This window comes from Echinops telfairi, unplaced genomic scaffold (genome assembly GCF_000313985.2).
Source record: "Echinops telfairi isolate 266 unplaced genomic scaffold, ASM31398v2 ScPeMD7_9;HRSCAF=40, whole genome shotgun sequence".
NCBI classification, from domain to species: domain Eukaryota; kingdom Metazoa; phylum Chordata; class Mammalia; order Afrosoricida; family Tenrecidae; genus Echinops; species Echinops telfairi.
The window spans coordinates 98,091,349-98,102,243 of record NW_022103906.1 but is presented as its reverse complement, the minus strand read 5'-3'; positions in this window follow the sequence as shown (position 1 = coordinate 98,102,243).

The window sequence follows — 10,895 nt, the reverse complement described above, 5'->3', positions numbered from 1 at the left end:
GGCTCATGAGGGAGGGGGTAGCGGGGAGGGAGAGGAAAAAATGAGGACCTGATGCTGGGGGCTTAAGTGGAGAGCAAATGTTTTGAGAATGATGAAGGCAATGAATGTACAAATATGCTTTACACAGTTGATGTATGTGTGAATTGTGACAAGAGTTGTATGAGCCCCTAATAAAATGGTTAAAAAATGAAATAAAAGAGTTAAAATTAAAAAAAAATCAAGGCCACTTTAAGGCAGCATAGCTGTTAGGAGAGAATCTGTGGGAACGATATTTAAAGCAGGATCATGTACTCTAACTTACCAAAGTGGAGGCTTTCCTACCATGGAACACTAGCTTCCCAGAATCCTTCGGTTGTAGGTTAGGGAATATAGTTCTTGTCATATTTCCCTCAGTGTGAGTTTCCCACGGCTGAACCACCGCATTGGATACTTTCTGAGCACTGTGGTTGGTTTCTGAGTGTGTCCCTACCAGCATCTCCTTTCTCACTTATTGTTTTCCTTGGCTTTTAAGGAAACGTGTTGGGCTTAGAAGATGCTGCAGGGCCAGGGACCCTTCAGATTGGCTTTGTGGGTGATGTTCTCTTGGGGCCTGGGGCTGAAGTGTGCTGGCGGATGGGGGAAGAGGTGAGACAGTCGGTGATGGAGGAAGGAAGCAAAGGGGAGTAGCTGTTTAGAGAGTGCTTATGGTGGAGGACTCAAAGCTCTCAGCTCAGAGCCACAGGTCCTCCAAGTGGGAGGAAGTATTCAAGTTCATCTAGAGCAGTGTTTCTCCACCTTCCTAATGCCGTGACCCTTTCAGACAGTTCCTCATGTGGTGGGGACCCCCCAACCATAATATTATTTTCGTTGCTACTTCATCACTGTAATATTGCTACTGTGATGAATCAGGCGACTCCTGTGTAAGGGTCATTCGACCCCTAAAGTTGGTCGGGACCCACAGGTTGAGAACCACTTATCACACCCTGGCTCTCAAACCTTTTGGTTAGCAGGGAATCTTGCCTCCACAGTGAAACATATGCAACAAAATGTACCACTTTAACCATTTTAGAAGTGTACAATTTAACTGCATTAATTTCTTTAAATTTTTATTTATTTTATTGGGGGCTCTTACAGCTCTTATCACAATCCAGACATATATCCATCGTGTCAAACACATCTGTACATATGTTGTCCTCATCTTTTTCAAAACGTTCTCTTTCTACTTGAGCCCCTGGCATTGGCTCCTCATTTCCCCCTCCCTCTCGCGCTCTCCCTCCCCCATGTCCCCTTGATAATTTATAAATTATTTATTTATTTTTCCTGTCTTACAGCAACTGCTGTCTCATTTCACCCACTTCTTTGCTGTCTGTCCCCCTGGGATGGAGGCCATACGACGATCATTGTGATTGGTTCCCCCCGTACTCACTCCCAAGCCCCCTTAGTATCGCTGTTCTCCCTATTGGTCCCGAGGGGTTTATCTGGTATGGATTTCCTGTGTTTCGAGCGCTTTTCTGTACCAGTGTACATGTTCTGGTCTAGCCAGATTTGTAAGATAGAATTCGGGTCATGGTAGTGGGGGGTGGGTGGGGTCGGGAAGGAAGCATTAAAGAACTAGAGGAAGGTTGTGTGTTTCATCGGTGCTATATCGCACCCTGACTGGCTCTTCTCTTCCTTGTGGCCATTCTGACAGGGGGTGTCCAACCGATTACTGATGGGCTTTGGGTCTTCTGTCCCTCACTGACACTTGGCGCTAAGGGGGACAGCACTGGGGACACAGTGTGGGAGACATGCCTGATCTGACCCCATTGCACCGGGGTGAGCACTAAGAGTGTGCAGCGGTGCAGCAAGGGGAGCAAAGCAACGCAGTCCCCGAGGAATCCCAAAGGTGGACTTGGGGGCCAGGGCGTGGCCCCCAGCAGACTCGACTGGAAGCACCCAGAAAGGTCAATGGCACACCTGGAACTGTGTAAGGGTGTTTCAGTCTTTGCTGCTGGTTTTCTTTCTTTTCTGTTGTATTCGCAGTTGTTGACTTATTCCTTGTCTTCCTTTCTTGTCATGTTTTGCTCTGCTTTGGTTTTGCCCATATTATTGTCTATGCATGTTCATCTGGACAAGATAGGCAGGGTAAACCATCCAGAGGAGAGAACAGTGGGACCAGCAGTACTGGAGGTGGGGCAGCACAGGAGAGGGAGGGATGGGGGCAAAGGAGGGGGGTGACAACAAACCCAGGGACAAGGGAAGAATAAGTGGTTTAAAATTGATGGTGAGGAGGATGTAAGATGCTTGGGAGGGGCTTGATCAAGGGCAATATAGCTGAGAGGAATTACCAAAACCTGAATGAAGGCCGAACATGATAGTGGGATGGGAGGAAAGTAAAAGGAAATTGAGGAAAGAACTGGGAGGCAAAGGACATTTATGGAGGTCTATACACTGGCATGTATATATGTAAATACATTTATATACAATGACAGGGTAATAGAACTATGTACATATATTTATTTATAAAATAATACGATAGCAGATGGACATTGGGCCCCCACTCAATTACTCCTGCAACACAAGAACACTTTGTTCTACTAACATGGCACTCTGTGATGCTCACCTTCGCGACCCGATTGCTGAAGACAAAGCGGGTGCATAAGCAAATGTGGTGAAGAAAGCTGATGGTGCCCGGCTATCAAAAGATAGAGCGTCTGGGCTCTTAAAGGCTTGAAGATAAACAAGCGGCCATCTAGCTGAGAAGCAACAAAGCCCACATGGAAGAAGCACACCAGCCTGTGTGATCATGAGGTGTCAATGGGATCAGGTATCAGGCATCAAAGACCCAAAACAAAACAAAATCAAACAAACAAACCAACAAACAAAAAACACATCAATGGGAATGAGGAGGAGAGCAGACTGGAGACCCCAAACAGCATTGATTTCATTCAGTATGTGGTGCTACCATCACTCTGTCGTTCCAAACCTTTGCTTCTCTCTCCAGAAAGAATCTCCATACTCATGAAACCGTAACCGCCTGCTTCCCGCAGCTCCTTGCAACCTTCTGTCTCCTTTCTAGAGACAGGTTCCTCAGGGTTCTGGCACTCCAGCATGGATACTCTGGGATGGACCAGTCTCTCTGTTTCCATACACCTGCTCCATCCATTCGTTAAGAACGTATTTACTTATTCAGGGGTCCACAGGTACTCAGTGGAGAGCAGGGCAGACAGTCAAGCAGGGGAAAACGTGGACGTGGATCGGGCCCCTGGCTCCAGGTTTTGGGTTTCCCATCTACTTGCTCCATCCCCTCGGACAATGCCCTTAACCCGTCTCTGTGCAGGTCGTCCTGATCCTGACAAAGGCACCTGCCTCAAAAGGTTATTGCAAGTAGTTAGTGCTCCCATGAGTGCCTGATAAGAAATCTGCTGCCATCGAATCAAATACTACTTCTAGTGACCCTGTAGGACAGGGTAGACCTGCCCAGTAGGGTTGTTAAGGCTGTAAATCTTTGCCACAGCAGACTGCCACGTCTTTCTCCCATGGGGTAGCTGCTGACTTCTCAGTTAACAGCTGGGCACTTGGCCACTGTGCCGCTGGGGCCCTGCCTCGTAACAGAAGTGAACTGTACCAGTCGTTGCTAGCATCTTTGAGAAGCCCAGTTGGGACGTCAGTTCTACACATCGTCTGTGTAACTCCCACCAAATGGCTGGGTGGGAACGTGCGACTGGCGTGGGTGAAACCTTAATGAGGGATTGGCTAGTTTCCCTAGGAATACAAGGAGCCAACTCAGAAGGCGGCCCACGAGGGATGGCAGGACGGTCAAGAAAGAAGAGCCAGGAGGGAAGCGTGTCCTTTGGACCCTGAGATCCCTGTGCTGAACGTCCTTCATCCAGGAGACAGAGCTGTGATGCCAGAGAAGCGGAGAAGAGTGTCCGAGGTGCAATGGCAGGACAATTCAAAACCAGAATCTGTGATAGCAGTGGGCATGGAGCGAGTAAGGCTGAGTGCCCTTGGGCAGCATTAAAGGAGCGTTGAACACTTGCCAGAGCAGGGTAGAAGCTAAGGAGCTACGTGGCTGAGAGGCCTAGAACCAGAGGAAGGTGTGCCTCCACACATGGCTCAGAAGAGCTGATGCACATAAAAGAACTGTATCCTTAACGTTTCTGATCCCAACTTGTGGATGTTGTCTGTGGATTCTGTGTGGTCATTGCAATGAATTATAGAGCCCAGCAGGAAAGCAGAGTGTCCAGAGGGATGGTTGGTGTTAAAATAGGGTAAAGAAGGCCGGGTGGAGGTGGGAGGGTGGAAGCGTGCCTGCCCCCACCTCCTAGGAACCAGCCTTGAAGGGCTGGTGTGGAGTTCGATTCTTCTTCCACCTGTGAAGTCCAGGGAGGTGGGAACCCACCACACACACAGCATGACCTTCTGCAGCAAGAGGAATCCACAGTGAACAGAGATGCATGGCTCTGCCTTCCTGGAACTTACATTTTAGAGGGGAGACAGCATTATAACAACAAAACAAAAGCAAAGCCAGCAAGGGGGGGTAAACCCCATGGGGAGAGGAGCTGGGAAAGTCTTCCTTGAGGAAGGGTAGGAGAACAGGAAGGAAAGGTGGGAAGGAAGGAGCCAAAGATCAGACTACACAAAGCAGTTACTACTGGGTTGGCTGCAAGTCGTGGCAACCCCACGTGTGTCCAAGCAGAACTCTTTGCCACCGGATCGCCGATGGCTGCCTTTTCAGGGGAGGCTGCAGGGCCTTTTCTCAGAGGCTCCTCTGGGTAGACCTCCACCTTCTGGTGAGCATCTGAGGATGCTAGCCATTTGTGCCCCCCCACTCCCACCCCCAGGGACTTGCAAGGTAGGCGAGAAGTAGAGACACACCACTACTAGGGGCTGGCTACCTTGTGGGACTAGGGGGAGAATTCTCTGGAAAGGTCACTGGGAGGTCTTAGCAGCGGTGACAGTCCCTATCATTCTAAGTCTAGCTGACCCTGATACTTTCCGTCCATCTGTCAGATAGCCTGGCCCTTTGTGCTGGACACTGGTTTTCAGGATTGGCTTATTTCACTTGCCTAAGCCACCTCGAGTCCTGCTGGCAAAGTGGTCACGTGTTGGGCTGCATCTGAAAGGTCAGCAGTTCAAAACCACCAGCTGCTCTGTGGGAGAAAGACGGGGCTTTCTACCCCCGTAAATAGTTACAAGATTCTCATAAACCCACAGGGGCAGTTTCACCCTGACCTACAGAGTTGCTATGAGTCAGCATCACCTGGAGGGCAGTGCGTTTGAGTTTTATACCGCCTGGGGACTAGGATGACCCTGAGTGCCTGAACCAAGCTCAGAGAAGGGACGTACATGGCCCAGGAGAGGTGGTGGGCAGTCGCACACTGAGCTGCTGCTCTGGGATTGCACCTGAAGACTTGGAGGTGCTGGAAGTGCCCGAGCTAGGTCTCAGAACGACGTGCTTCTGGGTGAAACAGAGGGAAGCGGACAGTGAGCAGAGGTGGGGCCTGCTCTTTTAGTTTTGGTTTGTGTTTTCAAAGAACACAGTAAACCAACAACCCTCTCCACTGATCTAAAACTGATCCAGGACTCCGCTCACAGGCCCCCATCAAAGGAGACCTCCTTGACCACTCTCGTTAAAGTCGACTTCCTTTACCTCTTTGCTTCCTTATCTTTGAGGTGTTGATTCCAGCTCCAGGACAGAGGAGAACTTCCCCACAGGGTTTCCAAGGCTGCATGTTCTCCTCACAGGGGCAGACTTTTCTCCAAGTCTTTTCTCCTGAGGAGGGGCTGGTAGGTTTGAACCAATGGCCTAGGGTTAGCAGCTGAGCACTCAAGCACTGCACCACCAGGGCGACGTCATTATCGAACAGCTCATTTATTTGTTTTTACATTTAGACTTCGAACATATAAAGTCAGGAAAGGCTGGCTCTTCATCCTCCTTCGCTCACCAACAAAGGGCCCACTGCTCTATGCCAGGCTCTGTGTGAGGCATTCCCAAGACCCCTGGCTTCCCAGCGTCTACACTCCAGGAGGAGGAGATGGGAGAATCAACAATAAACCTAACCAAGAAGTCAATGAGGGAGGCTGTTAAGAGGATCTAGAACAATGGTTCTCCACCTGTGGGTCGCGACCCCTTTGGGGGTCAAATGTCTCTTTTACAGGGGTCACCCGATTCATAACAGTAGCAACATGACAGTGATGAAGTAGCAACGAAAATAATTTTATGGTTGGGGGGTCACCACCACATGAGGAACTGTCTGAAAGGGTCGCGGCCTGAGGAAGGTTGAGAACCACTGATGTAGAAGATGTAAAGATGTCGATGATCATAAAATGCTAAGGAAAAATAGAACAGGTAGTAATCTCTTAGCTGCACTACTGAAGCGAACCCTTCCTGGCGCCTCCCCTGCGTGCCGGCCAGTCTGTTTGCAACGGGGCAGAGAGAGGGAGAGTTTTTTAAAGGTAAGACGGAGGGCTCAGAATCCCGCTCTGACTCCCTGTTCACTTGGAATAGAAACCCAACTCCTTCCCAGGTCCTCACGAAGCCAAGAAACCCCAAACCACTGCCTCTGAGTAGAGCCCAACGTTATAGGACGGGGCAGAAGGGCCCCTGTGGGTTCCCGAGACGGTAACTCTTTACAGGAGGATGCGCAGCTGGTGATTTTAAACCACTGACCTGGCGGCTAGCAACCCGATGCATAGCCCACTGTGCCACAAGGGTCCCACTACGAGGTCCTATACGATGTTGCTCCTTATCCCCTTGCTCCCTGGCACCACCATTGGTTCATCGCCCCACTCTCTCTCCTGCTCCTCAACGGAGAAGGCACACACCTACCCCAAGGCCTTTGCACTAGCTTTTCACGCAGCTATTGGCACGGCTCCCTGCCTCACCTCTTTCACGTTTTTGCTCAACAGTCACCTTATCATTGAAGCAAGCTTCCCTTACCTGCCCCATTTAATTCTGCAGCCCATGTAAATAGTCCTTAATTAAACTCTCCTCCCGACTCTCAGTTTGTGCATGTGTTTTCTGTGGGACAGTGAGTGAGCAAATGGACAGATTGGACAGACGCTAGAACTCACTCACTCACTCACTCACTCACTCACCCACTCACCCACTCACCCACTCACCCACTCACTCACTCACTCACTCACTCACCCACCCACTCATTCACTCACTCACTCACTCACTCACCCACTCACTCACTCACTAATTCACTCACTCACTCACTCATTCACCCACTCATTCACTCACTCACTCACTCACTCACTCACCCACTCACCCACTCATCCACTCACTCACCCACTCACCCACTCACCCACTCACTAATTCACTCACTCACTCACTCACTCACTCACTCACTCACTCACTCACTCACTCACTCACTCTTCCATCCCAAAGAGCAGAGCTTCCTTCATTGTAGAAGCTCACTCAAGTCAGCCAACAGTGAGCTGAGCTCCCGTTGCTGTACGAGGTCCTAGACCAGGAACCGCAGCAGAGAAGGAGGCAAGTCCACCACACCTTCTGCTCCCCCGGGTCTGTGATACAGCCCGCAGAGAAGGAGAAACCAGGCCCCTCATTGCCCAGTAGTTCTGTGCAAACGGCGTGTGGGGGTGGCCAGAGGTGGGGTGGGGATAAGCCTAGAGAATTACCCAGCAAGATTAAAAAAGGACTGAGGAGATGTTTTCTGGGCTTTGTTATTTTAAAATATTCCGTTTGTCTTCTAAGAGAGAGTAAGAGAAACCAGGGCAAATCAACCAGCCTCTCCTTCTGAAAGAGGCTCCCTGGTGACCGCTGCCTCTGCTTGCCTGACCGCATCCCGGCAGAGCGGCCCACGCTCCTGACACAGCCCTGTCCTGCTGTCTAGTCCACTGAGGAGGGACGTCAGACAGGGAACAAGTAGGGGCGGAAGCCGAGAGACAATCTGGATGTATGGTACAGGTAACTGCAGTGGCTCTGCTGAACGGTTTCCCTCTGGAGCCACCCTCTGAAGGGCAGGCAGGTGGGAGAATGCTACCAAAGGCCCCCCCACCATAGCTGAAGTGAGATCTGAGCCTTGAGGGGCAGGTAAAGATTGATTCAATGCTGCCAGCCCCACTGAGCCCTAGGGACAGCAGCGTGTCGTGCCAGGTCTGGAGATAGAACAATCAGACACTCGCCTGGCCTCAGGACCTAGCTGTATTAAAAAGAATGCAGCGCAGGGTCCAGGAGCTGTGCCCAAGATCAGACGCTAGCCAGTTAGCTGAGAGCCAGCGGGAAGTTTTCCCAAAGAGGCAAGATTTATTCAATGACTATGCAGCGAGGACCTACCGTGTGCCTGGCTTTGTTCTGGGTGCTGGTTACAGATGACGAACAAGAGACGCCATGCAGAGAGAGGCCCTTTGACCTCACCTGGAGTCCTCTAGTCTCAGAAACACGAGGGCAGCTCTCCCGAGTCCTCTAGGGTGCAGCTACGAATCAGAATCCACTCAATGGCAGTGAGCTTTGGTGCTGGTTTTCCTTTGAGGGGGTGGCGAGGGGGGGTAAGCTTACCCTCCACAGGCCCCCGTTACTGCCAAGAAGTGAATACCTGCAGGTCAGAGGCTTGGCCGCACTACCCTGTGCCCCCGCAGGGTCTTGCCCAGGGCGCAGTGCATCGCAGGTGTCCTGGGAAGTCTGCCAAATTTAAGTGATTCTGAACAGAAGGCCAGTCTTTATGCAAACAGAGATGTGGGGGAAGAGCTGGCGTTCACAATGTTACAACAACAAGCAATCCGTAAGACAGCTGCATGCAACGACCCGCTTGCTCCTCCTCTTTCCCGGTCTATCGCTATCGTGACCGTTGCTGTCAAGGTTAAACGTGATCAATCGAGCAGCCTTCCTCCTGGGGATGCAGAGTGCCTGCATTTGAGGTTGATATGCCGAGCGAGACCCTTTTGAGTTTAGATGTTGAGTCTTTACACGTAAATAACCAAAGTGTTTCCGCTCTCGCACAAATGTGGTAAGAAGCCAGCGAATAGATCTTTTAAAGGGGGGGTGGGGGGTGGGGGGAGAAACCATCTCTTTGCCACGGAACTGATTTAATTTTTGCTCTTCCCCTCCAACCTTTGTCTAGAGGCAGACACACTTTATACTCAGTGGTAATTACAGCGAACGTACAATGTTGTATTCTGTTTACAAAACCTATTGTGGATTTTTAAAAAAAGAATTTGTTTTCTCACACAGATCCTGTGTCCTGGGCCGATCTTTGTTGGCCCATCCCTGAGAGACACTGAGGAAGGCCTTCCGTGTTTCCACTGGGTGTCTGTGAAGTGTTGTTGTTTGTTTATCCTTCCACAGACCAGGGAATTAGTTAACACAGCAACTGAATGGAACAGAAGGAGTCATACTGTTACTAGCATTGTTCGTCTAAATCAGTGCTTGATTTCTAAAGCTTCCCACATAAATCGGGTCCACCTTGACGTGGCAACTAGGAATCGAGCCCTGAGACTGTCACCCACTGGCTTTGCGATTTTGGGTCAGTTTCCTAACAAGTCTCTGATCCTCAGTTTTCATATTTGTAAATTAAAGAGAATAACACTTATGTGATAGGGCTGGAGAGGATTACACAAGATAGAGACTGAGCCTTCGCCCCTCGACATATGGTTTCTAACTAACTCTCTGTCGGCAGGTCATCTGACTCCTAGCCACCCTACAGGACGGAGTAGAACTGCCCTGTGGGTTTCTGAGCCTGTGTGTCTTTACCAGAGTAGAAAGCCTCATCTTTTTCCCTCAGAGGGGCTGGCGGTTTCCAACTGCTGATCTTCTGGTTAGCAGTCTAGCACGTAACCCACTGTGCCACCAAGTCTCCTGTAAGTGACTCTTTAAGATGGTAAATAGATAAGAGCCTGCAACACAGGGAATCCACGATAGATAAACCCCTAAGGGCCAACAAGGAGAGTAGAGAAACCGGGAAGATTAGGGGAGGGGAGGGGGAGAAAGGAGGAATTGATCACAAGGATCAACTAGAACCCCCTCCCAGGGGAATGAATAAAGGAAAAGTGGGTGAGGGGCGACGGAGGACGATGTAAGATATGGAAAAAATAATCTATAACTTATCAAGGGTCGTAAAGAAGGACAGGTGGGGGAGAGACGGGGAAGAAGTGGGGAGCTGATATCAGGGGCTCAAGTGGGAAGAGAATGCTTTGAAAAGGATGATGGCGGCACATGTGCTTGACGCATTGAAGGAGTGTGTGGATTGTGATAAGAGATGTAAGAGCCCCTAATAAAAGTATTTTTAAAAAGATGGTAAATTAAAAAGCACAGCTATAAAATAATAGAAATTGTATCTAACAAAAATATACACACGTCAAACGGTTGCTCCTCGACAGTTCCTTCATCTAGGTCTATACACTCAGGCTTGCATCTCGAACCCTTCCCTGAGAGTTCTGTCCTCTTAGCTTTATCCCTGGTCAACATGGTAGCCTTGCGGGGCTACAGTCCTGCTCCTTTAAAATGGTGTTTGAGTTTTGGCAGCAAAAGAAGTCTGGCAGCAAGATAAGGACTGTGGTGTAGATGGTGTAGGGTGTTCTTTCCTATTTTTTCAATAGTTTTATTGGCATATAATTCACACATACAATCCAATAGCGCAGTCACATCAAGAAGAGTTGTCCGATCACCACCACAATCAGTTTCAGAACATTTTATTTGTTCTTGTAATCATGTTACTAGCTCTCCACACCCCACCCGACACCCCCAACCTCCCTGTCACACCTCCAAGGAACCATTAAGCCAATTACTGTATAGATCTACTTCTGGATTTCACGCCCAGAAAAACATTTAAAGAAAAATGAAGACCGCAAACTAACAAGAATAGCAAAGTAGAAAAGAAAGCAGAAAATATTGAAAACTAGAACAAATTTAATAGGCTCATAAGGGAGATCAAAGGACAGGGTGCTAAATTTTAATCTGTGTCTTCAAC